Source organism: Gorilla gorilla, chromosome 15 (genome assembly GCF_029281585.2).
Source record: "Gorilla gorilla gorilla isolate KB3781 chromosome 15, NHGRI_mGorGor1-v2.1_pri, whole genome shotgun sequence".
Lineage (NCBI taxonomy): Eukaryota > Metazoa > Chordata > Mammalia > Primates > Hominidae > Gorilla > Gorilla gorilla.
The window spans coordinates 99,699,031-99,723,248 of NC_073239.2; positions in this window are offsets into that span (position 1 = coordinate 99,699,031).

Here is a 24,218-nt window from a genome sequence, read left to right on the forward strand (position 1 = left end):
AATCAGAGAGAGTCATAAGTGCAGTAGATAAGACATTAGGAAAATCAGTTAGCATACCTGGGTGTCATTTTTTTAAATCCAAAAACTGGAGAAACAATACTTCTCAAACTCCCTTCTATATCAGGAGGCACCAAAGTTGAATTTTAAAAATACATGAAAGAAATTATTGAAATGTGAAAATTCTGTAGAAATGTTTGCTACAGGCTCATTGTACTATAATTATTCTGTTACACGGTTGCATAAATTTATGTGTGAATACGTACAACCTACTTATCTTTCCTAGACTTTGTTATTACATTAAAAAACCATCATTCAAGTTATATTACATTTAGCAAAATGTAAGAGATTTGCAAACCGAGTTCTGAAGGGAAAGTTACATAGGTACTATCTTCCTAAATTCAATACCAGTTTTAATATCCCTCAGTAAAGGGCACAGTTTATATTACTCCCTGTGGAAAGACGGAGGAGATGCTGGCCGCATGGAAGTTTCTGGCTGTCCTTCACTCATATTTTTTGTAACTAGCTCATGAAAACTTCAGTGTAAATGTAACTGTGCTAACAGGGTATGGGCTTATGTGAAACTATCCCCTACATAGTAGAGTCTTGGATTCCCCGTGCAGACTTAACTTTCTGGGATGAATTTCAAAGCAGATTCATTATCAAACACCTGCCAGGGTCACTTTGAGTGTGATATGGGAATGAGCATTAAGTCAGCATTGAAAAATCAAAGACAGATGCCCTCTTTTTTATTTTAAAAGAAAATGGATTTTTTATTTCTCTTAAAAAGTAAAGTTATGGCGCTTAATTTTATTTCTCTTCTGCCAATCAGTTTAACCCTTCCTACTGGTAGGAACCAGAGGAAATACCCAAAACTGAACCTCAATAGACCAATTTCAAGAGTTTTTCTATCAAATCACTACCCCTGGTTTCCAGAGACTATACATCCTGACTGCAAATATACTCTTTCTTCATATCTCTGTGTCCTACAGAACCACAGCCTTAATAGAAGAACCACAGCTCTAGGATTTGGAGTGTCCACCGTTGCTGTCAGTTGTCATATCTAGGACTGCAGAATGGCTCAGAGCAGACTTGAGCAGGATGACAATGGACCTTCACCAGCTGGTGACACAAAAGACCTAACTCATAACCCAGCACCAAACAAAAGGGCAACAAGGGAATAACTGAAGTTATCTTAGCACAGTTTTACCGTCAGCGTGCACTACCGGGTACTGAGCAAAACCTCATTAAATAGTACATTTAGTGGAATAAATTTAATAGAATAAATGATTAAGGAAATAAACAAGTGAATGCAATGGAAGGGTTTCTAATCTCTAGTTCCACATTTTAATCTCAAACTGATTATTCCCATCTATAATTTATTCTCCCTTTGTTTCCCTTCAAAAGAATCTTGCAGCTTATTTAAAGCAGAATAAGCAATGCATGCATGTGCACATGCACACACACACACACACACACACACACACACACACAATCTGAGATAATCGGGTGGACAAAGAGCATAATGGGATTTGTCCAATAACTGCCTTGATGCCCTTCAGAATGACCTTGGCTTTGCCCAAAAGCACTTGATTTGGCTACTGCCATCACCTTTGGGCCTATATAAGTCAACCAAGGTTGATCAGTAACTGTGGCGAATTTCAATTGTTGTTCTCAAAATCTCTACTTGCCTGGGGCTAAAGGCAGGGATGTGAGTTTAGCAAGAGCCCTGCTTTGTTACAGGCAATAAGAGGAATACTGAAGGTAAAGATTCTAACACAGAGGACTTGGCCCTTGCTCCTCTGGCTTACACGTATACCATCATAGTAAGAAATGCATACACAGGTCACTTTCTATATTACAATTTATTCTCAGCCAAAGGGCTATAAGAGACGAAATTGTCTTTAATGGGATTTTGTAGAAGCACTCAAAGACATCGAAACCCAAGTTAGTAACTTGTTTCAGAAGACTGCAGAGTAGTTCACGATGGCAAGTATCTGCTCAAGGCTTTATGTGTTTCTCCTTGGAAATATCTTAAGATTTTTAATTATAATTATATTTTAAGTAGAAAAAATATTTGTATATTAGAATATACATATGTGCACAAATGTATACATATAATATATAGTAGATTATATGTACGTGTATTACATCCACACATAGCAATCTATGTACATGTATACATATCTAGTACATATATGTACACAATATATAGACAATTTTATGCGTATGCATGTCTATTTTTAATTACATATAAATATATAATTTATTCAGTACTTCAGCAAGTACTATCTTCTTTTGTGAGTTTTATAGCTGTGGACAAATTTGCCTCCCTATATTAATGCTGGTAACTATTCTTTTGGTCTAACCAGTATTCTTACTTGTTCTTTTCTCTTGAATAATACCACTACAATTTTCCATTTAATTTTCTCCCATTTCTTGCTTTTCAGTGGAGTATTCAGTCACGGTGCCCAACATCCCAGGGCATATCCCTGCTTTTAGCCACATGCAAGTAGAGATTTTGAGAACAATTGAAATTCGCCACAGTTACTGATCAACCTGGGTTGGCTTATATAGGCCTAAAGGTGATGGCAGTAGCCAAATCAAGTGCTTTTGGGCAAAGCCAGGGACTGGTCTCCTCACAATGGATCTGTTATCTAGGCCAACCAATCAGACTCCCTGATAGATTTTTGTTGTTGTTGTTGTTGTTTCAGTAAATTCTGGGATAACCTGGGGACTTGAATGGGCACCAACTTTTCTATCTGTGGAGAGACACTTTAGGAAGAATAAAGCTTCAGGAGAAGAAAAAGACAAAAGTGCGGTCATCTTTTTGTTGTTGTTGTTTGTTTTGTTTTGTTTTCCTGAATCTTTGCATGAAGTTTGTCCCGAAAAAAAGCTGCATTCTTACTTACAGGAGTCACAGTAACTCCTATTCTGAATTCCTTAACTAGTTCATTAACTAAGGAATTAAGAATAATACTCCTGGTAGTAGTTGAATAACAAGATGAAAAAGTTCTGTGTTCTTGGAGGTAGGCATCAAAATTTATTTTTCTTTATTGGGAAAATAGCTTAATAAGCTTGCTTGGGTAATTCAGCTTGAGTTGAGATTTCTCATCAGGGAGGAGTTATTCTGAAGAAGAGAGGAGACTATGCAGCAGCTGGGGGGTCTGGGAAGGAGAATATGAAGCGCAAACAGAGAATGTAGGAAGGAAAAAAAAATAGGAGAAGGCCTTTTGAGCACAACGGGGGTCATACAAAACATGAATTGCCCTTCCCTGCCCTCCCTCTTGGCCTCAGCAATGTCCCTAAAGTCACTGGAATTTGGGAGTATGTGTACTTTTGAATAAAATGATAAAAGATGTTGTTTTCATCACAGGGACGTGAACAACACCAAACATAGCACAGGTTGTTACTGGTTCTCAACCATATAATCATAAACCTTAGAAGGGAAACCAGAACATCTTTGGGAAGAGATTTGGACTCTCCCACACTATGCAAGTAATTCCTATCTCATTATACACAGATTTCCAAGAGTTCAGTATACACCAGCTGATGCCTGCATCAGAGTCACAAACTGAGCAGGTAACACCATGAACATTAGGAAATAAATAGGGCAGCATGTTTCTCATTTTGAGGAACATTTTCCACAGGCCTATTTCCAAGATGGTGCTACAGGTATTAGGTCTGTGGAATATGTGCATTAATAATGGTGTTATAAAGCCTGATGATACTTGTGGCTTTTCTACTTTAATGCCTTTTAAGATGCTGCTGACAACAGATAATTAACTTTGTTGTGGACAGGAAATTCAGATGGGATAGGGCTTAACCAAAAGCCCATGTTTTGCCCACTACCACTAGTGAAGTGCACACCTCCCACTCTCTCTTCTCAAATGCATATTGAATCAAAGCTAAAATGCTATCTCTTCCAAGAAGTTTTTTTGTTTTGGTTTGTTTTGTTTTGTTTCTTGAGACAGGGTCTCACTCTGTTGCCCAGGCTAGAGTGCAGTGGCACAATCTTGGTTCACTGCAGTCTCTATCTCCCAGGCTTAAGTGATCCTCCTGTCTCAGCCTCCAGAGTAGCTGGGACTATGGGCGCCCACCACCACACCCAGGTTTTTTTTTTTTTTTCATTCTTTGCAGAGATTGGGTTTCACCATGTTTCCCATGCTGGTCTCTAACTCTTGGGCTCAAGCGATCTACCTACCTTGGCTTGTCAAAGTGCTGAGATGACAGACATAAGCCACAGCACCCAGCCTCCTGCAGGCAGCTTTCTAACTAGCTCAACCATCTGCTATCTTATCAATCAAATTTTCTCTCTGCTTTGTTATCCCCATCAGCATTTGAACATACTGTAATATTCCCTAACTTAGTTTCTGTGTCTCCTACTTGTTCTCTGCTGTTAATCTGTTCTCATTTAAAGTAGAACTCCATGAATGGTTTGTCTATACTAGCTGCTTCAATTCTCTCATCTATCATTCTTGTCTTGGTTCACTATACTCAGGCTCTTAATCCCTCCTCATCGCTATCAAAGCTATCTATGACCTCCAATCTGTGCCATCAGTTTGGTTCTTGTTTTTGTTTCTGTTTTTTTTTCTTGCTATACCTGTGTAGCAGGATAAGCTGCAGACAAAACCCCTCAAACACTGAGTTAAAGAAGGAAGGGCTTTATTTGGCCGGGAGCTTCTGCAAGACTCATGTCTCCAACAACTGAGCTCCCAGAGTGAGCAATTCCTGTCCCTTTTAAAGGCTCACAACTCTAATGGGGTCCGCTTAAGAGGGTCATGATCGATTGAGCAAACAGGGGTATTGACTGGGGGCTGCATACACAGGTAATTAGAAAGCAACTGAACAGGACAGGGATCTTCACAGTGCCTTTTTATGCAAATAACTGATTAGGTCAGGGGTCGATTTTTAACTACCAGGCCCAGGGTGTGGCTCCAGGCTGTCTGCTTGTGGATTTCATTTCTGCCTTTTAGTTTTTACTTCTTCTTTCTTTGGAGGCAGAAATTGGGCATAAGACAATATGAGGGGTGGTCTCCTCCCTTACCCGTCTATGCCATTGGACGTAGTTGGAAAATCCACAATATATAATGAGTATTAACATAAATGCTGTTCACACATCTAATAGTAGCTACTACCACAGGGTTGATAATCAAATGAGTCAACAAATGGAAAAATATTTGTAGAAAAATTAATGAGTATGCACATTTATTGAGAGTGCTATGGAAAACCCAGTTCACTACATTATTTTTAAAACTAGCAGAGCCGAAGAAACATAGATGACCACATGCTATCCCTTAATCTTTACAATTTCTAATTTGTGGCATGAAATTTTGTTTTCTGTATTTACAAAGGAGCCCTAATTTTATAAAATCTATTATTGTTTCTTTTCATTACTCCCTTTCTGGAAAGTAGGACTATTATGAAAATAATAGAAGATATAAAGATGCAAACAGATGCAGTCTGATTCTTGGTTTCTGTTAAATACACAGCTAAAATGTTATGTTCAGGTCTCTTTCCTATTACAATGGCCCCAGTATTAGACCTTTCAACTCCTACAATTTGAAAAATAAGAGAGAAGGTTCCAATTGAAAGGGCATTCAACAACAACAAAAAACAATTGAAGGTCATTATTTTGTAGATATAGAGGCAGTTTCCCACAGCAAACTGCTAGTGAATTGGAACTATGACTCATGGATCTTGTCACTTGAGCCTGTTCTTCCTTTGCCATCTAGGTTGCCCTCCAAAGTGCCTAGATTTCAGAGGATTTGGGGTGTGATAAGTTACTGTGGCAGTACTGTCCATAGAAATAATTTTTTAAAGTGGATTCTGGACTAGAATCTTATGCTCTTCCTAAAGTAACTTTGTTGCTCAAATCAAAGTGATCATTCCTTATACTAAATTATTTGCAAGAAGATCAAATACATATGTTTGGATGTTTTGGAGTAAAGAAGCAGGGGAGTAGGGAAAGGTTTCCTGTGTTGTCTTCTCCTATCCCCAGTTCCAAGTGGGACACTGTCAAGATTCATGCATTTTCTCCTTTAAATTAACATGGCTGAAATTAAGTGTGATGTTAATGGTCTCTTTGGGTTGTGACTTGGTTGCACAAAGCCCTGTATTTGGCTGTTTTGCTTGTTATCATGAGAAAAATCATTAAGTTGGTTTCACATTATCAACTGAAAAATCCACCCCTGACTGGTATCTGAATCCTATTTGCTATCTTCTGCCTACTCCTGCATGCAAACCTGACTGACTCCTACAGACGTCTACTGAATCAGGGATGTGAGATGTGTTGATCATCAGCTCATCTGTGCCTAAGATCCAGTTGAGGAGGTAAGTACCTGTACATCATCCCTGACTCAACTGACTTTTCTTTTCTTGCTTTGGGAAATAGTGTTGGACTTATATTCAAACACAAAATGTTTTCCTGATCAGATTGTGGTGACCCCTACAGAGCTCTTTGATGGATGATAAATTTGAAAGCAAACATACACAATATCTAGTCTTACCTTAACTAATGTGACATTTTCATCTCTTTTTGTCTGAGGAGCAAGTTGAAGATGATCAGGACATGCCACCCTAACATATGCTGCTTTGGTGTGTGGATTACTTTGAGCGGAGGACACTTGAAACACAGCAAATGCAGGAAGAGGCTTTCTCGGAACTCCTCTTATCTGTGTAAAGACAGATATTCCAAAAGGAAATCAATTGTCATCAGTCCTTTCCCTGGAAGTTTCATCAATCTGGGAGTTTCGTTTAAAAAATTCTTTTTCTTAAGATCAAATACAAATTTTAGACAAATTATAATTGTATATAATTATGGGATACACATTGATGTTATTATACACACACACACACACACACACACAGGCACAATGCGGAATCATTGAATGAAGCTAATTAACAAAGCCACCATCTTGAATACTTAGTAGAATTCAATATGCCCCTGTCTAACTGTAACTTTGTACCCTTTGACCAACATTTTCCCGTTCCCTACACAAGATTAACTCTTATCACAGGAGCGGAGACTCTAGAAGTTTGCACCACACCCAGACAGACTTTGTCACAAACCTATCACCTCTTGTTCTAAGGGTGCATTTATCTTCCCCAAAATAATTTACTCTCCCCTAAGTTGTCTACATTTGTCCTCTCCTCACTCCTTAGAGGAGGGCATATATTCTAAATCTCGCTTATTTTTTGTGTATTTACTCTTTTTCTAGTGATGCCCCCCAACACGTAGTAAATTTGTATACCTTTTGTCCTGCTGATCTGGCTGTTGTCACTATATTTCATAGACTATTAAAGAAACTTTAGAGGGTGAAAGGAAAGTCTTCCTTCGCCTACAAAGTTGTAACAATAGTCTTTAAGAAAATTCCCATTTACAGACAGATGCCTCATTGTTCTTTTCATTATTCTGCTGGCAGGATATTTAAGAAATCGCCACATTGTGACAGCTACTATTGTTGTTTGTAAGAGTTGTCAAAGAGAAAAAAAGCTGGACACTAGTTAAAGGCAACAGAGACAGATTTTATTCAATGATAACTATTGCAGTAGGGAAGAGAGTTCAGAGTAAACTGAGCTCAACTTCGCCAAACCAAAAGGCAGGAGAATTTTAAAATGCTGGGGTGGGCTGAAAGAAAGACACTGAGAGGTCATTAAGAGAGTTTGTTTCATGTAACTCACTTGGTTATTCAGGATTGCTAATTGGCACTTATCTGGAAGAGAAACAAAATTCTCATGTCTTTATGACAGGCGTAGTTTTGCAAGTTGGAGCAAGAAGCCCATTGCCTGCCCACTGAAGTTAGCCCCTTAGCCTCCCACAGGGAGTCGGAGTGAGAGTTATTTTCTTGAATCTTTACATTTCAAAGAATTATTTCCAGTCCTTGAGGAGACAGTTCTGGGTGGTAGATTTCCATCTCAAAGGGGCAGAGAAAGGATTTATAATTGCAAACTTTCTAAAGTAACTGCTCTAAGAGGAGGTTTAGGGAGCTATCAGCCTCACTAGGTTTTAGCCGGACCAGATAGTAAGCTTTTCTAGCAGCATTGAACTTTCTCGGACAGACCTTTTAGGGGAATTGGAGTCATAATAGGGGCACGACCTTAAGCTTCTAGAAGCCATGCTAGCATTTGGTGAAGTCTCTTAGTGCAGGAGTTTGGAAAATGTTGTATGCTGAGAATTTTTGCAGTTCTCAGGGCCTACTCTGGGTCAGATGCAAAGTTTGCTGGAACATTGCATATGATATTGAAAACCCTACCAAAAATGCTGAGAGAGAATATTTTCAAACTTTTTCAACATCTGAAATAACTTAGGTTTATAGAAAGATCAGAGGATGATTAATTGGTAGATCTAAGATTTGAATCCAGTTCTGTTTGCAAGTCGGAATCTTACTGATTCCCCAAATATAAAATCTGTAAACTTGGTAATTTTTTCCAGATTCTTGTTTGAAGAAAATTGTTTTAATCGTGTACTTTTTAAACTTACTTCTAACTAATTTTTTTGTGGATTTTAACATCCTTTGTACCACCTTTCTTTTAAATTAGATTAGGTTTGGGGGTACAATAAAATGAAGAAAAACGTGAAATCTTTTGCTTTCTAGTGTTCTCTATGCTATTTAACTTTTTCTCTATCCTTTCAGGTTTTTCTTATTTTTCAGGGGAAAAGGTAGTGTATAACCAAAGAAAGGGAAAAAAATGAGAACACAATTGTGCAAATACAGTGAAATTAGAGCATTTTAATAATTATTCAAGAAGAGGCAAAATGCAGGGTTTCTCAATATCTGCACTAGTGATTTTTTTTCTTTCTTTTCTTTTCTTTTTTTTTTTTGAGATGGAGTCTCCTTTTGTTGCCCAGGCTGGAGTGCAGTGGTGTGATCTTGGCTCACTGCAACCTCCGCTTTCTCATTCGAGTTATTCTCTTGACTCAGTTTCCCAAGTAGCTGGGACTACAGGCACCCGGCACCTTGCCTGGCTAGTTTTTGTATTTTTAATAGAGACAGGGCGACACCATGTTGGCCAGGCTGCTCTCAAATTCCTGACCTCAAGAGAGTTGCCCTCCTCAGCCTCCCAAAGTGGTGGGATTACATGTGTGAGCCACCATGCCCAGCCCTATTGACATTTTTGAGTCAGGTGATTCTTGGTTGTGGGAGCAGTCCTGTGCATTGCAGTATATTAACCCTGGCCTTTCCCCACTAGATGATTTCCAAATGTCCCCTGGGAGGCAAAATCATCTTAGTTGAGAACCCCTGAATTAAAGGATCTAAACAAGGTTTTAAAAATTGTAGTCACTCTGTGTCCCTGCTGCTGCCCTGTTTCAGTTTGTAAAGCTTTCCAAAATCCACCATTGTGCTTTTGGATCCTGAACTGTTTCGAACTCTGGCTAACATGTTCAAGAGCAAGTCGGCATGACTCTTCTGTGACCGCATTGCTTGGCCCAGGCACCAGTTCATCGCCAAGTCCTTGCTTTGGTGGTTTGTCTCATGTTACGGTTATATTTGATTCAATTTCTTAAACATTGAAACACCAACATTTCCAGGTCGACTAAAGTACCACCCTGCCTCTCCAGCCTCCTTGAATGAGATCTTAATTTCATCTTCTTTGCTTTCTTAAGGGCTGGTTGCCCACCCAATGAGACCTTTGCCACCTTCTCTGCAGCCAGAAACTCTTGATGCTATGCCCTGTCTTTATACCTAAGCCTCTTCTTTTTGTATGCCACTTAATAAAGAAAGCACCACTCAGATGTGCTTCAAACATAAAAGTATAAGAGCTAAGATCAAAAAAGAGCTAATATTGGCAACACTGTAGGGACTGGCAAAAAATAACAGAATTGATTTATATAGGGAAATACGACAAATTAGCCCTGGTAAGGAGACCATGCATTTCTGCAGAAAAAAATTCAGTATACAACACAGGAACCAAAAAAGCAGAATTAAGGTAAACAACAACAATAACAACACTTCCCATTAGTAAATTTCTCTCTTCAGTCACTTGTCCCTTTTCATATGTTTGTTGAGGCCTTTTTAGTATTATTAATTGCTTTCCCCCTTTTATTAGGTGTATTTTATATGCTCTGTGGTAGTGGGTATGTATTAATTAGTGGGTTGATTGGTTTATTTCCTTTGATAGAGTTGTATGCGCAACGTTGACTAAACAGCAGCTGAGTAGAGCCTTCAGTTTCAGTTTCCTGATAAATTAGGGGTAAATCAAAGTCATCCTGATGGGTGTTGCCTGCTTTGGTTTTGAATTGGGAGGAAATAATAAATCTCTGTTTTAATTCAGAATATAAAGTAGGAAGAAAACCCATGGAATTAAATCAACAACCTCAGGAATTAAATCAATAAATAAGCAAATCTTCCACATGCAGTCACTTTATTTCAAAGCTTTCAGTTTCTAGCCACACTCATCTGGTCACCATTCTTTTACCCAGCAAGCACTTAGGGAAATTTCTTCCATTTAGTGGGAGCCACCGTCAACGAAAGTCCTTCATGATTTAAAGCTAGGCTGGAGTAATTAAATTTAACAGAAACTCCATCTTTGAAGGGCTGACAAATAATATATCATTTATTTTGTTCCTTTATCTGAAAAGTTAATGGAGATATTTGGAAATCTACATGTTTATTTCACCTTTACCAGAAGGTCTTGTTCCATAATAAATTTAGAACAGAATAGTTTCTAAATATTTAATATATTGAGCTAAAATATATTTGCAGAGGATTCACAGAGGTTTGCAGTAATTGTGCCTTTTGAAAAAGAAATATGTTTTAATGCTTTGGGAAAAGTCCTGTACCTATATCAGTGATAGGATCCAATTGCAAATTCTGGGAATCTAAAACTGGTGGTATATCTCCTTCTGACCTGTTATTGCTGGCTACACTAACAAATCTCTGTGAACACAGTCTTTAAATAATTTCCTGGAAGCTCAGAAAATTTTGGAATTACTTTTGGCATATGAAGTTAGTAACCCTGCCCTTCCCCTTGGCAGAGCAGGGAAGGAAGAGGGATTTATAGAACAGCTCAGTCAAAATAAATCTTTTGAAATCCTTTCTCAAGTTTTAAGTCCTATCACTTGTTATATCCTTGTTACCAGTGAGGGTATCAAAGGTTATCTGGCATTTCAATAATCATTCTAAATACTTTCAATTTTTTTTAGCATCTCCTTTGAAATATATCTGAACTATTTTGGTACTTTCCTACTCTGTATTCTTCTTCAACAACTGTACATGTTCTTTATAGTTTTAGAATTATATTACAAACTTCTCATTCTTACATGTTATTTCAGTTGCAAACATTCTTACATTCATCTTTTTTTTATGATCGTCAAGCCTATTAAATGTTCTGGCCATGTTTTTTCCCTACATGGACTCCAACTCTCTTAATCTTAATAAAAATAATATAATGTCTCATTACTAAAACAAGTCATTTCCCTTTAAAGTATTTTATTTTACTCTTTCATCCATTAAAACACTATTGATCTTGCCCCTAATACTAAATCACTATGAATGATGGAAAAGTTCATATAACTTATCTAGGCATGCTACAAAATTAATTACGATTTTGTTGAGGAAAGATTGATATAAATTAGGATGAATATACAAAATGAAATGGTACTGAAATGATAGATGCAGTCCGTTAAGTAATACTTAATCCTGCTGATATTCTAGGGATACTCGTTCTCTCACTATTTAAATTTCCTTCAATGACATGAGATGAAACACATTTTATCATCATGGAGAACTTTCATTACATGGCCATTATTTAAGTAAAAGAGTATAGATAACAATATTTCAGATCTTTTCAGTAGTGCATGCTGTTAAACTTAGCTGTTTTTGTTTAAAGATTTTGAATAGTTTTGCAAATGAACATACGAGTAATGAAGATTCTCCCATTTTGTTCTGTTTTGCTTAGATGATGGAAAAAAATGTTTTCCCTCCCTGCCTCCCTCCCTTCCTTCCTTCCTCCCTACCTCCCTCCCTTGCTTCCTCCCTACCTCCCTCCCTTGCTTCCTCCCTACCTCCCTCCCTTGCTTCCTCCCTCCCTCCCTACCTCCCTCCCTTGCTTCCTCCCTACCTCCCTCCCTTGCTTCCTTCCTCCCTCCCTCCCTTCCTTCTTTCCTTCCTTCCTTCCTCCCTCCCTCCCTTCCTTCTTTCCTTCCTTCCTTCCACCCTCCCTCCCTCCCTTCCTTCTTTCTTTTTCTTCCTGTATTTGTTTAAAGAACAAAAGAAGTTGATGTATGGATCTATTTGCTCTAAATTATATTCATTAGAGATATATATCACATCTACCTAAACATTCGTTACAATCAAGTGTTCCCAGGCCATTTACTATAAAAAGTTAATTTTTGGAAGCCAAGGAGGAAACTAACATTTAAGTTCTCACATATCCCTCCATATCGTCCTTCTACATATAGAAACCAGATAGCAAAAAATTTGTTTCAAAATGTTTAGTGTTTTTCAAAGAAAAAAAAGGTAATTGGGAAATGCTTTTAAGATAAATTAGTTTCTCTTGTCAACTGTCATCAAGATGGATTACGCTCAGCTGCTTCGTGGAAGCAGAAATGAAATCTAACATATTTGTGGCTAAGACAATAGTGTGCATATTTTTAAATTGCATCAAGTAGGGCCTATTATTTAAGATTCCTTGCTACTGTCATTGTCACAACATCCTACATTATTCAAACCAAGCATCAATTCCATTAGTCAGTCTCTCCTTTGCTGTCAAAGGTGCAAATACACTCTTGTGTGGCTTAAAGTAAATGCATCATCTGAAGAGGAAATGTGTCAGAAAATATTAAATGAGATAAGGTTTAATTCAGAAATAAAATAAAATAAACAGATGAGTTCCTCTCTCTCCAATAAAAAGGAAATTTTCTTGTAAAAAAAAAGAAAACCTTTGAGATTGAGTTTTTGTAATCAAGGCAAGCAAGATATTTATTTCTGCGTTCTTAGTACCTACAAAATAGCTGGTACTCAATGACCTTATGGTATAGGTGCTGAACACATATTTTTACGATGAATGACTCAATGAATGAATGAGTAATCAAATGAAAATCAAAGAATTATTGTTTAACGTGTCGAATACACTAAAGAGATAATGTGGTCTATCAACATTTCCCTGAGTGTCCAAGAAAATATGCAATAAACATACATTATTTCAACTTTCCATACATTCCATAAGGAGTCATATTTATATCAACGTGTATGGTTGAAAACATACTTCACTCTGTTGAACAAAAGTGAAATGCTGCCATAATTAACTATCTTTGAATATATTTTCTTACATGCCTGCTATTTGCATGTTTTCAGTGACACATATAACTAACATTTCAAAATATGGGGGAAATTACATTGTTGTGATTGAGAAATATTAGGTCAAAACTCATTTAATAAATTAAAGATGAAACTTACAACACTTTCCCGAGAGCTAAGCCTAAGGCTGGATATCAAATATGGATATTGGTCAAATGCTTTAAAAGACTTTTGGCTTTACCACCACAGGAGTGATTCTATTAAAACATCTAGACTATCAGTTAAATTTATTCAGGTAAGTAAAATAGCCTACTTTGTTTTGTTTTTGAGATGGAGTCTCGCTCTGTCTCCCAGGCTGGAGTGCAATGGAGCGAACTTGGCTCACTGCAAACTCTGCCTCCCGGGTTCAAGCGATTCTCCTGCCTCAGCCTCCCGAGTAGCTGGGATTACAGGCGCCCACCACCACACCTAATGTTTTTTATGTTGTTGTTGTTGTTGTTTTTAGACGGAGTCTCGCTCTGTCGCCCAGGCTGGAGTGCAGTGGCGCAATCTCTGCTCACTGCAAGCTCTGCCTCCCGGGTTCACGCCATTCTCCTGCCTTAGCCTCCCGAGCAGCTGGGACTACAGGCAACCGCCACCATGCCTGGCTGATTTTTTGTATTTTTAGTAGAGACGGGGGTTTCACCATGTTGGTCAGGCTGGTCTCGAACTCCTGACTTCATGTGATCCGCCTGCCTTGGCCTCCCAAAGTGCTGCAATTACAGGCATAAGCCACTGCGCCTGGCCCCTATTTTGTTTTAAAAAATTAAACGAATAACCTAAATATTTGTATTTATTGGATTGATGATTTAAATATTTTTGTACCATAATATTTATGCACTTAGACCACAGTTTAATTTACTACCAGTATTTATTATATGAATATTTTGCTAAGTATTTTAAAATTTCCATATAATGCCTCATGGAGTACATAATATGAACTGAATTTAAAAAAAACAGAACTTGTTTAAAATAATAACTGAAAATATTTATTATTTACAAAGGATCTATTATGGTACATGTGCTTTATATATGTGATTTTTATCCTCATTTCAATTTTTTGAATTGGTATTATAATCCCTGTTTCATAATTGAAGTAGACATTCAAAAAGTTTGAGTAACTCAGCACTTTGGGAGGCCGAGGCAGGTGGATCACCCGAAGTCAGGAGTTCAAGACCAGCCTGACTAACATGGTGAAACCCCATCTCTACTAAATACAAAAATTAGCCGGGTGTAGTGGCAGACTCCTGTAATCCCAGCTACTCGGGAGGCTGAGGCAGGAGAATCACTTGAACCTGGGAGGCAGAGGTTGCAGTGAGCAGAGATCATACCATTGCACTCCAGCTGGGCAACAAGAGCAAAACTCCGTCTCAAAAAAAAAAAAAAAAAAAAAAAAAAAAAAAAAAAAAAAAAGTTTGGGTAACTTGTTCATGCCTGGACGTCTAGTCATTTATGTTTAAATTTGAGCCTGTCTTTTCACTATGCCCAACTTTCATTATGATATAATGACTAAAAGACTCTCTCATACATGGACACCACTGCCATGCTAGTTCTCTATTGCATCCCTAACTATTCCATACTTTCTTATCAAGGTCTCTTCAATTTTTTTAAAAAAGCACAGACAATCTATGAACATATAGAATGTATATTACAATATATGAAATATTAGCCTAGGCAACACTGTGAGTTTCTGTCTCTACAAAGAAATAAAAATTAAAATTAAAAAAAAATTAGCTGTGTGCAGTCGCACACACCTGTAGTTCCAGCTACTCAGGAGGCTGAGGCAGGAGGATCACTTGAACCCAGGAGTCAAAGGCTGTAGTGAGCCGTGATCAATTCACTGCACTCCAGCTTGGTGACAGAGCTCAACCCTATCTCTGAAAACAAAGAAAAGATGTGGGATATAATTTATAATGTATATAGAGAGTATTGTGGGAGATGTGTATTCTCCGCTCTTATTAGTTTCATCCCTGTAACAGAAGCTCAACAATGTGACATCCCTGCTCTCTCTTTGTCCCATTATTTATTCTGGCCCAAGGGAGGTGTTGTGACTTATCTGACTGATAAATTTGGAAGAGTAAATTTGGAGAAACAAAGTTTGGCTCAGCAACTTCTTCATTTCTCTTAGGAGCAAGCTACTTGCTGGGATTGGGTGCTTCAATGTTTTAAGTATCTTTAATGACTCGTTCTTTAATAGCTTTAGTACTACCTGGGAAGACCTCACCTGTTGCCAAATCTGTTTCAATCCAGTATTTTCCCTAGGTATGCCTGCCTAACTTGGGGGTCTATATTATATCTTAGGACCATTTAGTTGTCATGCTAAGCTGTGTCTTCCATCTCAGCCTTTATGAGAAATGTGAAGTTTGGCTAGCATTTAGTAGTTCATCATCTTATTTCCTTATTTTTACACATTTTGGATTTAACAAATGCTATCTATTCGGCCTACGGAGAGCCTCCAACAAATACAACAATAACCACCATGTAAATTTACATACATACTCACATCCTTACAAAACCACAACAAACAAAAACAAATCAGGAAAAAATATACTAAAACTATATCAATGGCTGTTTTTAGGTCGTACCTTTCTATAGGAAGTCCATGATAGTCCTAAGTTTACTGGTGTAGTTTTTTTTTTTTTTTTTTTTGAGACAGAGTTTCACTCTTGTTGCCTAGGCTGGAATGCAATGGCGCTATCTCGGCTCACTGCAACCTCTGCCTCCTGGGTTCAAGTGATTCTTCTGCCGCGGCCTCCTGAGTAGCTGGGATTGCAGGCATGCGCCACCACACCCGGATAATTTTGTATTTTTAGTAGAGACGAGGTTTCTCCATGTTGGTCAGGCTGGTCTTGAACTCCCTACCTCAGGTGATCCACCCACCTGGGCCTCCCAAAGTGCCAGGATTACAGGCGTAAGCCACCGCACCCGGCTGCTGGTGTAGTTTTAATCACAATATCCAAACAACAAAAGGGAAAGCAAGCATGAGATAGTATGAGAAGTATGAGTGATAATTCCCTTTCACTTTTTGTATTTTCCATATTACATGTAATGCACATGTGTGGTATTTTTATTAGAATCAAACTAAAAACACCTTTTTTAAAGAAAAAAGACTAATTTCATCATGTTTTATTTAAACAGCAACCTGCCTTGTTGTAAACCTGTGAAGTGAAAAATTGATGCATTTTATTTTTTTCTTCGTTGACCATATGGAAAAACATACATTTAACTACCCAAATTACATAAATATTGACACACAAGTGTCTAATTATATGTCTGAGCATGAAATATTTAATTTTAATGACCTAAATGTTTTATGTTAGCATCTGTTTTTGGAAGGGCATGCTTACAAATTATTCTGGCATTTTGACTGAAGTATCTTCTGGAATAGCAAATGTTACAAAATCCATAGGGAATAAATGTATTATGTTTATATTAGTGATGTTCTTTATATTTTTCTTGGTATTTTGATAGGGCTGTCGTATTTCAAATTAACTTTACGGTAATAATATAGCACCTTTAGGTTACGTACATCAATACAGCTAGAATTACAGAACCAGAATAATTTATGTTAAAAAGTTATTACTGATTCAATTATTCAGTGAATTATCATCTAAAACAAAAGTGGGGATAAGAAAACAGAAACTTAAATATAAGCAATCCGGACGGAACTCTTCTTACTCATCAAATATGACCTAGGTATGTTCTGTTTTAGCTCATCCAGTGTGTGTTTCTGCTTTAGCAGGTAGTATATAATACATAGAATAGAAAACAAGTCTTAGTATCCCTAATTTTTACATGCATGTTTTGGCACTTGAGCAATATACACTGTCTAAAAATAAATATTTGGAGAGTAATATTAATGTGAATTTTCAGTAAAAATAAACATGAAATGAAAATAAATATACATCCTTTCTAGACAATGTTATACGTCATAGCATTATAGTGGAATTCTTGGGTAGCCAAGAAAAGTACAAAAATTGTCTTTATCATAAAAATACATTACTTTTTATCCTTATGGTGTATTGAGACTAAGATCAATGAAAATAGCCTACCACAAGCTTCCTGTATAAAATCTATAGGGGGAAAAACAAAAACCCCAGGGTTTTACAAAGATATGGCATGTGGCTGTGCATAAAATTACAAGCACATGCAAACCAAAAGAAATATTTCTAACATGTAAATTCAATGAAAATGAATTAAGATATAATCAAAGCATTTAATTTTTTTTTTAAAGAATGCTTTTAAAATAAACCTTCTTTTTTGGAGTGGAGGGATTTTTACGTCAGCTCTTAAATGTTTATGGTAAGAGGTTATTGGTTTGGCCAAGATTCAGTAATGGTTACCAAAGCTAATCTCCCACTGTGAACTGCTGTAGATCTGGACACAATATATGCAGCAATTATTTTCAGGCACAGGGTAGCAGACTGTGCTGGGCAAAGGTTCCTAAAAGAGGGAAGATATGCAAGATGAGCTCCTTATTCATACTGGGATTCTGTCTGGAGGCATTTTATAGAAAGAGGCAATGGGACCCGAAAAGAGAGCATTGGTCTTGCTGGGCAAAGGAAACAGGAATAAGAGTTCAGGGATGCAGAAGAAAGCAGAGGTGGAAGCGAGACAGAGGTGAAAGAGGAGGAGGAGAAGAGAAAGAGGTGGCTTGGTGCGGTGGCTCACGCCTGTAATCCCAGCATTTTGGGAGGCAGAGGCAGGTGGAATACGTGAGGTCAGGAGCTGGAAACCAGCCTGGCCAACCTGGTGAAACCCCTTCTGTACTGAAAAAAAAAAAGAAAAATAAAAAAAAGCAGGGCTTGGTGGTGCTTGCCTGTAGTCCTAGCTACTCTGGAGGCTGAGGCAGGAGAATTGCTTGAACCCAGGAGATGGAGGCTGCGGTGAGCCAAGATCACGCCACTGCACTTCAGCCTGGGTGACAGAGCAAGACTCCATCTCACAGAGAGAGAGAGAGAGAGAGAGAGAGAGAGAGAGAGAGAGAGAAAGCAAATAAGTGGCATCAAGTTTGGAAAAGAAGAAATAAAATTACTCATTTAAAAAAAAATGATGACATGAGCATGTACATATAAAATAGTGAAGAACCTAACACGAGGAGAGCAGCATATTCAGTCACAATCAAATCAAATCATAGTGAAGTGCTTTTGAATAATTAAAACCCTGAATTTCTACTTACTATTAATAAGGACTACAAAAATTTTGTTGATCTCTCTCTCCCAATTCTTTTTCTGACAGAAAATGTCTTGTCAGAACATTTAAAAGCCCTCAACACTATAAGATAGAAAAGGAGAGATGGAGGGAGACTTAGAGAGATTTAGATTTCTAGATATACAGATAGAAATATATGGATATATATAATTAGATGTATAACTCAATACATGAAGGTAATTTTTCTACCATTGAAAACACAGATTAATAATTAAACATATTTCAGATTTGTAGGCTTCTTAAAAAATAAAATGAAAAATAACAAAGTTAGTACTATGGTCTGAATATTTGTGTTCCCCCAAAATTCATATGTTGAAATCCTAAATCCCATGGTGATGGTATTAAGAGGTAGGACTTCTTGGTGGTAATTAGGTCATGAAGGTGGAACTCTCATCAATGATATTAGTGACCTCCTAAAATAGGCTCAAAGGAGCTCGTTTGCCCCTTCCTCCTCCATGTGAGCACCATGAGACGGTTTCATCTACGAGAACGCATGCCTTCCTCAGGCACTGAATCTGCTGATGCCTTGGTCTTAGACTTCCCAGTCTCCAGAATTGTGAGAAATAAATTCCTTTTGTTTATAAGCCATGTCATTGATGGTATTTTTTATAGCAGCCTGAAAGGACTAAGACAGTAAGCATCATGAAAATAAACACTTGTCTTCTAAAAGTGACTATTTTGAAGGGGAAAGTATTCATTTAGATGTCATGTTTCTCCTCTGCCTGCAAAGACAATTCATTGTGCTTGTTATATATGCTGAAATAATAATTATCACAGAGAAGACTGCATGCATAAGATATAGTATGTATTAAAGTCCTCTTCAATATGTTTGCAATGTAAATTAGGTTATCAAACAGTCATCCATTTTGAATATGTTTTGAATCATGCTTATTTTGAATTAAAATGTGCCTAATTCCAAGTATCTTCACTTATTAATTAACTTTTGATGCCTTCCACAAGATGATGATGATGATGATGATGACGATTATTATTATTATTTATTGAGATTGAGTCTCACTCTGTCACCGAGGCTGGAGTTTAGTGGTGCGATCTCAGCTCACTGAAACCTCCACCTCCTGGCTTCAAGCGATTCTCCTGCTTCAGCCTCCCGAGTACCTGGGATTACAGGCGAGCATGATACAAATATTTTTTAATGTTAATATGATGCAGTACAAATAATTTTTCAAATGATCAAGGAATTTAAAAGACTACACAAGCGTTATTTTGCAATGGTTAAGAGCTCTGTATTGAGCCAAATTGCTTTGGTTCAAATACTGACTCTGCCACTTAGTTTTTATTGTTTGTTTGTGTCTCTAATCTTGATAAAATTAACTTATCTATGCCTTAGTTTCTTCATTTGTAAAATGTAAGTGATTATAGTCCACTTATTTCATTGGATTATTGGGAAAAATAAATGAAGATACATAGAAAATTTTTAATATATGGAAAAATCATTCCTGACCCATTATAAAAAAACGTTATATAAGGGTTCCTGGTAATTGCATATCACCTCTTTCACAGATTCATTGTCCTACTTTCCCCTCTTCTAATTGTTCCTATCTTGAATAGTAGTTGGAATGACATCACTATTCCATAATAATTACTATCTCGGTTATGATTAGTTGATCACCTGATATGTACAGGCCATTGTGACAGACACTTTATTATACTTTACTCCTCTGAAAAGGCTTATAAAATAGATATTATTCAAGTTTAACTGCTGGTACGAATGAAATTCAGAGAGTTTAATACTACTTTCAATATTTTAGATTTAAACTCAGGTTTATCCAAATATAAAATCATTCTTCCTTTCCTTAAGGTTATTAATGAATTTATCACATTTTCACTCTCTTGGCCTTCTATTCTTACACTTTCCTGGTTATGAAATAAGAAGTTACTGACAACTCCTACGAGTGAGCAAGAAAACAAGTAAAGTGTGTTTTTTTCTTGCTCTCCTGTCTGCACCATATAATATACTACCAATATTTTATAAAGACACCAGCTACTGCTAATTCAAATATCGGTAGCCTAAATAGGTCACTGTTATAGAAAAACAGATAAAGAGCAAACTAAACACAATATTGATTTTCGAATTAAAAGAAAGTCATTTATCTAAAAACATTGGAAGCATAATAGCATTTGAAGGCAAAATAAAACAAAACAAAGCTAGTGATACTTTACTGAGGGATCTGTTGAAAGGCCACGTTAACGAGTGTTATGCTACACAGCTCTCTCTCTACACTGAGTGTCCTCTATAGCCCCTTGGAGCTCCCTGCTCTTTCCACAGATCCTCTCTCTGCTAATACAACGAGGAAGGGTGACCTTTCCATTTATCCTCCGATGGAGGTTCCCATTTTCCAGTCCTAATTAGTAACATTAAGCCATAAAGAGAAAGAAAGCGTCTGGGTGACAGGGTTCCACATCAAGCCAGGGATGAATTATAGCCCAGCTTAACCTCGAGTAGTACTGACATTTAAAAAATTGAGCTTCTTAAGACACATGCATAAATCTCTAATGTTGGAATTTCGGAGGAAATGTTTTTGAGCAAAAGGTTCCTCCTGGAGCCAATAAAAGTGTTATATTTGGGTGAGAACAGTCATGATTCTTTTTAAAGATAGCCTTGTGCTTTCAGTGGACAGTTTTTTATGTAGAGTTGATGTTCCTCTACAGTACCATGACATGCCATTCAGCATCATCAAACTAGCCTTTTAAAACTATTTTCTGCACTTCAGTCTTCTAACAGAAAGACAGAAACTATACTGTTCTTGCTATTAGTTCAAAATTTCATTCAGCAAACACATATTGAGTGTTTTCTCCCCAAAGGCAATGAGTGGATACTGCTACCTCTCTTTGAAATGCTATCTTCTCTTCCTACTTTCACAGCCTGGCTAACACCTTCCCATTCTTTCAGTCACAGATTGGATGCCTCATACTGAAGAGACCTCTTCAACACTCTGTAAAGTAATTTTGCAATTCACTAATGTATTAAAAATGTATCCCCTTTAAAAATATATGGCCACTTTTGTAATTCCAACACAGAAAATTTGTGTAGAATGAATATATAAGAGGTACTATGAGGAATATGGGGAAGATTAACAGCCTATCTAGAGGCTTTTTACTTGAGTGAAGACTATACTACTCTTAATTTATTGCAACATGAAAGTAAAAAAATAACAGCATCATGGGTCAGGTGCACATAACATGCTCTGAAAGTGCATATGTAACACTTAATATTTTTAGTCACTAATCTGGAAGATTAATGGAAATATATGCTTCGCCATCATGCAATTAATTACCATTTTATTTTTTTATAGGTGCCATCATAACCTTAAATTGTCTTTAGAAAAAAATAAATAGTAGTATTTGCAACACTAAGTACTTCTATGACAATTGCCATAGAATTTTCTTTGGAAATTGTCAGGTGTTTTTGGGTTTTTTTGTTGTTTTTTTTTGTTTTTTTTGTTTTTTTTTTTTTTTTTTTTTTTTGGTTTGGTTTATCATCCATTGCTTGCACAAACAGGTTTGGCTGGGCTTGTCAATGGCTAACATAAAGTTTGTGAGTCAGAAACTGGATACTACTTATTGAAAAAGAATGTATAACTGATGGTACAGTAACGGAAGTGAGGAATTAAGATAATTGCCTACTCTATAATCTGGGCCATCACCTCAGGAATGCTATGTTCTGATTTACACACCTGATTTGAAATTCTAGAATATACCTTTAAGTGAACAATCCGAAATCACCAGCATCATTGTAGAGTAGGGGTGATGGAGAATTATGTATCCTTACCTCCTCGTATCAAAAATATACTCTCAGCATCTATGTGTAAATTGTTAGAAATACGTGGATCTATTTATGTAAAATAGAAAAGACATCATGGTTCTATTTGTTTTATGATGTGGTAAACATGACCAAATTTGAAGAGAAAATAAAATGTCAAATAAAAACTACAAGTGCTAAGAAGAACTAGAGAGATTCACCAAATTTCCAGATTTCAAGAAATAATTCAGCCTCTATGATGTTTGCCTTGGTTTGCTGGAAATGACATAGTTCCAAATCAAATTACAAGGATACACTCCCCAACATTGCAGGCGAAGGATCAGTACACATGTGGCAGAGAAAAGGACATGGGAATTTTGTTCATCCCGCAGATTTTGAAGGCCTGCATCTATCCGTCTTGTCAGATCCTAAGAGGTACAACAATTTTATCAGAGAGCTTCAGAAGATGTAAAGGCAATAACATCAACTGGCATGTGTGTCTTGTTACTGCAGTCTGCTTTTGCAGGAGAGCCCTGGAGACCTCTATTTTGTGAAGCTAATTGGGAATAATCGTGGCATTTATTAAGTGCAGTCAGGTATTCAAAGGCAGGCTGCCTATGGCCAGGCAAATGCCAATCATTTTAAACTGTACCTCTAGGGTCAATTCCTCTCCTTCATTTTAGACACAGCACGGAGCCGAAATTCACACTACTTCATTAATAAAAAATGCAATCACTCTCTTTTTAATTTAGAGTTTCAGATTTCAATTGATTTGGGGGATAATCAGGTGACCTCCTAGAAACAGGCTTATTAGATAGTGGCAATTCATGGGGAAGTCCAGAACCCAATAGCAAAATTATCTTTTGAATCCATATCACTGCAAAGACCTGGAATCCTTGGCAATGGTATGTGCATAAGCCTCCCAGCACCTATGCCTCTCTTTCTTCCTGCCCACATACACACGCTTCTTAAGTCTGGCTATAACTAAACTGGAATTCAAGTCATATAAGAACAGACCTTATACAAGTGTAATAATAATAGTCAACACATATTGAATTTTTAGTATGTTCGAGCACTTTTTTATTCACTTTTCCTAACTTTTTATTTTAGAATAGTTTTAGCTTTACATAAAAGTTGCAAAGATAGTACAAAGAATTTCCTTATACACTGCACCTAGTTACTCTTATTTTAAAAAACATATATTGATATGATACAGTTGTCACAACTAATGAATAAATCAATATTGAAGCATTATTATTAAATAAAGTCTACATATCTTTGTATTTCTTAGCGTTTATCTAATATTCTTTTTTTTTTTTTTGTCCCAGGATCCTATCCAGGATACTATATTACATTTATACACCATGTCTCTGGCTTCTCTGTGACAACTTCTTGGACTTGACTTGATTTTGATGACTTTGATATCTTTAAAGAGTACTGATCAGGTTGTGCTGTAAAGTGTCCCTCAGTCAGGATTTGTCTGATGTTTTTGTGTGCAATTAGACTGGGATTATGAGTTTTTAGGAATTAGTTTACAAAGGTAAAGTGCTATTCTCACCGCATCATATCAAGGATACACATTGTCAGCATTGCTTGTCACTGTTGTTAACTTTGATCGCATTGTTGAGGTAGCGTTTGTTAGATTTTTCTCCACTGTAAAGTTAGAAAATTTTCTTTCTTTATTGTATTCTCTGGGAGAAAGTCACTAGGCTCAACCCATATTTCAGAGTTGGGGAGTTATGTGTCACCTCCCTGAGGGATGGTTGTATGCATTGCTTACAAATTTACACATTTTCAAGATAAACACTGTGAGGTAGGTAGTATTACTATTCCATTTCATAGATGACAAAACTGAGGCATAGACAAGATTAAATTTAAAAAACTGCCCATAGTTGCATATATAAAGGTGGCTGAATAATATGAACTTGGGCAGCCTGGTTCCAGATCCTGACTCGAAGTCAATGTGCTTG